The sequence below is a fragment of the Erpetoichthys calabaricus genome, chromosome 14, assembly GCF_900747795.2.
Source record: "Erpetoichthys calabaricus chromosome 14, fErpCal1.3, whole genome shotgun sequence".
Taxonomy (NCBI): domain Eukaryota; kingdom Metazoa; phylum Chordata; class Cladistia; order Polypteriformes; family Polypteridae; genus Erpetoichthys; species Erpetoichthys calabaricus.
The window spans coordinates 19,433,223-19,439,222 of NC_041407.2; positions in this window are offsets into that span (position 1 = coordinate 19,433,223).

Genomic DNA, 6,000 nt, shown 5'->3' on the forward strand with positions numbered 1-6,000 from the left:
TCTTACACAAAAGTTTACGACGTGATATGATGAAGTGAATAGCGGCAGCCTGTAAAGAGCTCATGTCTGCTCGAGAGGGTGGCAAAGAAGAAAGGAAAAGAATAGCAAGGCCATCTGCTGAGTGTGAATCACATTGCTGAGGCCATTTACAGAAAGAAGGAAAGCAGCAGCGGCATCTGCTGAATGTGAAGCACATTGATGAGGCTGCTTACAGAAAGAAGAAGAAAAGCAGCGCCATCTGTTGAGCGTAAAGCACATTGCTGAGGCCGCTCACAAAAAAAAAAATAAATAAATAACATGAATACCATTGGCATCTGCTGAGTGTGAGGCACATTGATGAGGCTGCATATAGAAAGAAGAAGAATAGCAGCGCCATCTGTTGAGTGTAAAACACATTGATGAGGCTGCTCACAAAAAAAAAAAAATAACAAAATACCACTGGCATCTGCTGAGTGTGAAGCACATTGATAAGGCCGCTCACAGGAAGAAGAAGAACAGCAGTGCCATATGCTGAGAGTGAAGTACACTGATGATGACAGTTACAGAAAGAAGGGGATCAGCAGCGACATCTGCTGACTGTAAAGTACATTCATGAGGTTGGTCACTGAAAGAAGAACAGCAGCGCCATCTGCTGAGTGCAAAGCACATTGGTGAGGCTGCTCACTGAAAGAAGAACGGCAGCGCCATCTGCTAAGTTTAAAGCAAATTGCTGAGGCTGCTCACAGGAAGAAGTAGTACAGCAGCACCATGTGCTGAGAGTGAAGCACACTGCTGACACCGCTCAAGGGAAGAAGAACAACAACAGTGCCATCTGCTGGGTGCGAAGTACATTGAAGAGGCCACTCACAAGAACTGGAAACAAAATGCAAACACGGCAAAGACAGACAAATGACTGCACAAATCCACCTGTGGTCCTGTTCTCACACTGAACTGATTGTTTTCATTGCAAAATACAATACTACACACCATGATGGTGCAAAAAGGAACTCCAGTGGAGACATCTCCTGAGGGTCAAGCCAAACACAGGAGGTATTTACGTGACAAAGAACAAAATAAGGTAAGCCTGACTATAGAGCCATTGAGCACCTATGCCTCTTTGACACGCTACACATACTCCATGATAAAGAATACAAGAACAACAATGACAGAAAAGTGTGTGCTGACAAACAAGGTGATTGTAAATAACGGAATTATGTCCAGAATGGAAATGTTCAGCTTGCTCGTTATAAACCATCTCTATTTGAGGATGAGATGCCTCCATGTTTTGTTTTAAAAAGTAAAACAAGATTTTTGTGCAGGAAATCCTATCAACAGTAGGCAGCAACCCTTAAGCTCTACAAGTACAGAATGAGAGCATCCATTTATATTCAATTACAGCACTTAAGCTGTAATTGTCAGATGGCGAATCAGCAATGTGACACCCTAAGGATATGCAGTCCAGTTCCTGCCTAGCTTCAGGGGCAAATCATCAAAGTCCCTCATGAGATTACAGTCTTATTACGGGAAGGGAATGGGTCTGCCTGCAGGAGGGAGGTAGTGGATATGGTGGCATGGTGTCAGGTCAACCTCAGTACCTTTCAGTAAGACTGAGGAGACCTACATATGAGGGGGGAAAACAGAATGGAGTACTGCACATTGGTGAAGCAGAAGTAGGGAGAGATAACACTTTTAAGTTCCTTGGTATTTAAATGATATCACAATACTACCCAGTTGGTTAAGAAAACCCCCAAAAGCATCTGTACTTCCTGAGAAGGTTACAAGTCTTTGGACAGTGGGATTAAACCCACCCAGGCAGACTCAATGAAGGGAAGATGTGGGATGCAAATCCTGGTCTCTTTACTGCAATTTTAAACCGTGCAGCAGAGAGATAAATGAAGGAAAAATGTGTCCTTGTCCCAAACATCTAACTATCTATTGTGGAATAAACCAGGGCCATACCGCACCCCGAACCCGAGCAAAGACAGATAGACCACACAAGTCCAAAAAAAAACACACTTTTATTTTCTTCCTTTTCCTTTTTTTACAGCACACAGTACACAATCCCCAGCAATCACTGCTCAGTCCTTCACCCTCTTTATCTTTTCTCTTTGTCTTTCTCTCTCCATTGCAACCTCCACTCCTCCACTCCTCCTCTCCTCGCAAGCTTTGTTCACCTTCCACCCAAATGTGGCTCCTCAAATGGAGTGAGGTGGCCTCTTTTATACCACACCAGGAAGTTCTCCAGGTGCTCTCTAATTAACTTCTGGCAGTAGAAGTGGCAGAAGTGCTGCATTCCAGGCTTCCGGTACCGTCCTGGTGCCCCCTGGAGGCGGCCACAGGCCCCAACAGGGCTGAGCATCCAAGCTTCAAGCCTGTGGCCCCGATGCAATCCAGAGAATGTGTTCTGGGGAAGATATTGCTTTCTCCTGGTCCTTCCATAATAAAGGCGTACAACATGTGTGTGTTGGGTTAGCTTGTGACTCCAAACTGGCGTGGTGTGTGTGAGTGTGGGCATCTCTGTGACTGTCTGTGCACTGTACTGGGCTGTTGGCCTGTCCAGGGTTATAGCCGACTTGTCCGCAGTGCTGCTGGGATTGGCATCAGTTCATTGTGAACATGACCTGGATGAGCTGGTTAAATGAATTGAAAAAATAATGCATAATGATGAATTATGTAGGGCCTTGCATAATCTATCTATCTATCTATCTATCTATCTATCTATCTATCTATCTATCTATCTATCTATCTATCTATCTATCTATCTATCTATCTATCTATCTATCTATCTATCTATCTATCTATCTATCTATCTATCTATCTATCTATCTATCTATCTATCTATCTATCTATCTATCAGCTAAGGCACAGTTTAAGTGCATTTCATTTTGTTCGCTGATCCTAGGTAGTGCCATTCGTGATAGAACTCTTAGGGTGCCAGCATGGCAGTTGCTTTTTCATCAGCTTAGATCAATTTATTTTCAGAACTGTTTCTTTTGCGGCGGACTTCAATACTTTACAGTCAATATTCAGTACAACAACAGCAATAAATCACAGAGAAGACAGAAAGTCCTGTTCAATGAAAAATGATGCAAGTCGTCGTTCTTCTCCCTGTTAAAATTCCCAGTATCTCTGCCCAAAATCGTGCTGGGTGGCCTGCTTCATGTTGTTTTCTCACAACAGCGCTTCCTTTATGTTGTTGTCTGTTGTCCTTCGTAATTCTCATGTGAAGTGACGTTTGTAGAGTGGCACCAGAGAACCAGTTACGCAGACCAAGCTTGTGCCACCTTAACCACTAAGTCACCTGTCTGTTAGGCTCACTGTTTTTTGCAAAGAATTTTTTTGTTCTTTACAGGACGGCCAAAATGCACACTGGAGTGATACGCCGTGTTTGCTTTGCTTGGACAACACCCAAGAGCAGATGTAAATAGTTTAGGTGATGGAATCATCACAGACAACCAGTTCAGCAAGTTATTATATTAAGGCAGCACCGAGGCTGCAATGGAAGGCAGCCACAGGAATTTCTAGTCTTCTGGTGTGAACAATGCTCTTTCAAGATCAGAATAGCCAAAGCATTGGCAATGAGGGCCTTAAGGAAGATTCCTAGATGGTGATAAGTGAGCCAATTTTCAATTCGCTTAAACTTTCACAAAACCGTGTGATGCCCCAAGCAGTTGGCACCTGGAACCATAGCCAGATGACTCGGGGATGGGAGAACAGACAATGGGGACTGTTGGTTTATTCCAGATGTGCCAATAACTACTTACCATAATGCCTTGCAATTATATACACGTTTCAAAGTAAAAAACATTAACAGAAACAAGAAAAGTCAGTGCAGGTGTTATATACTATAATCTCAGTGATTCCAAAGCAAAAAAAGTGATGAGAAACAAATTCAACAAAAATAAGCAAAAAGCCTGCTTTTTCTTCTTCCACAGACAGTTCTTGTTTATGAAGGGCGGACAGAAAAATAACGAAAAACAAAAAAGTGAAAAATGATGCCCAAAGACAATAGTGAAAAATGAACATCCAGAAACGGTGATTACTCCTACAGAAAAATGAATAGAAATTGGAAGTCAGCTATCCATACTGACATTAACAAACTTAAACGCTCTTCACTCAGCTCTACCAACTCAGCAGTAAAGAAGTGTCAAAAGCCCAAAGTCAAAAGATGACCCTTCGTGGTCTGGACTTCCATTTTACACTGCTAGCCCTTTTGCCTACACAATCATTATTTACATCTTCCGGGGTCCTCCAATAACAAGTTACGTTCCTGGGTTGCAGCTTCTTCCATTATGGCCGGGTAATGGTTTACTGTCTTTCCCAGTCGGGATGCCAGGCAGTGGCATAGCTAGAGTTCGTGCCGCTTGGGACGGGGCGGTGCTTCACTTTGCCGCCCACCAACATATCTGAATATGTTAACCTATTTAAAAAGAACATTAAAATGACGTATAGATAAAAATTAAGATACATTTTGCATAGATTTATTCATATATAGAGAAACAGCAACAATTTTTCACCTATAATTAATTATAAGCATCAACTAGACAAGAATATAGAATAAACGCACTGACAAGCCGTGTTGTAATTATTAGTTTAATATAATTACTCTCCGAAAACCAGAACCAGTGTAGTGTACAAGTGATAGATAGGTGCAAGAACTCTTTCGGAATTGATAACGAAATGAAATTATAAATCGTAAACTAGTTGTTTATCTTCCCTGAATTGGTGTAATGTTTAAGTTTATTTTTGTTATTGCCTCATAAATTTCAACTGCTGTGTCTGACGCCATCACAGAAGGACAGTCTGAAAATTATTTTTGAAGCGTTTGTGGATAAAAATCAGAGAATTTGACTTTTTTCATTGATGAGTGATGTTTTTCCGAACCCTGGTACTTACACATGAATTGTACTGAGCCTTGTGGCCAACAATGCCGCCCCCAAAAATGTGCCACCCTGGGTGGACTGCCCACTCCGCCCACCCCTAGCTATGCCACTGAAGCCATGGCATCTTCAATTGTTTTGCTGCTGTAGTTTGAAGTTTCTCTCCCTTACTGTTTTATCGAATTTTAAAGCTTTGTTATTCACGTGTACTGCATCTTAACTGAATGCTAGGATTTGATTATACGGCCTTGTGGTGTTAGGTCTGAATTTGTGAGGTGAGAGTTTAATTTAAGCAAGAGAAGGTTAAGAGGAGACCTGAGTGAAGTGTTTAAAATGATGAAGGGAATGAGTCCAGTGGATCGAGACGGTGACTTTAAAATGAGTTCATAAAGAACACGGGGACACAGTTGGAAACTTATTAAGGGTAAATTTCGCACAAACATTAGCAAGTTTTTCTTCACACAGAGAACCACAGACACTTGGGATAAGCTACCACATAGCGTGGTAGACAGGAGGAATTTAGCGACTTTCAAAACTCAACTTGATATTTTTTTAGAAGAACTAGGGGGCTGTGCCCCCTGCTCACTTCGTTCGCCCACCCCTCCCCCCAGGCCGCACTGCGCGGCAGCCACTTCGCGTCTCTACCACTCGCAATGTGAAGGGGGGGATGGACGTACGCTAAGGAGATTTGGACCGATCAACTGCTGGCTTGCTGCTGCTGCTGCTGCCGAGCTGCGTGTTCTGCTTGTCGCGGTGCGCGTCGATCATTTAAAAGCCTGTGCAGCAGCTGTCCTTTTGTCTCACTGCCTTGTCTCGCGGGACATTAAAGTGTCTCTGAGAAAATCACGTATCGTCTCCTTCCAAGCCTTCAAGATAATTTTTTTTTATAATATAGAGATTAGGTGGATAGGACTGGTGAGCTTTGTTGGGCCTGTTCTCGTCGAGATTGTTCTAATGTTCTAATTTCTTTAGAGAATAAAGAAAAGGAGTTTGGTGTTTCACTTAAGGGCTGTTAGTAGTTCCCTTTCGTATCCCATTTTTGTTGGACCTGTGCAGGCAGAAAAGCCTGCTTCTTGAATTGGGGTAAGGCTGAATTTTTGTTTTTATTTGTTTCTAGACCTTAAAGGTGGCTGACGCTAGA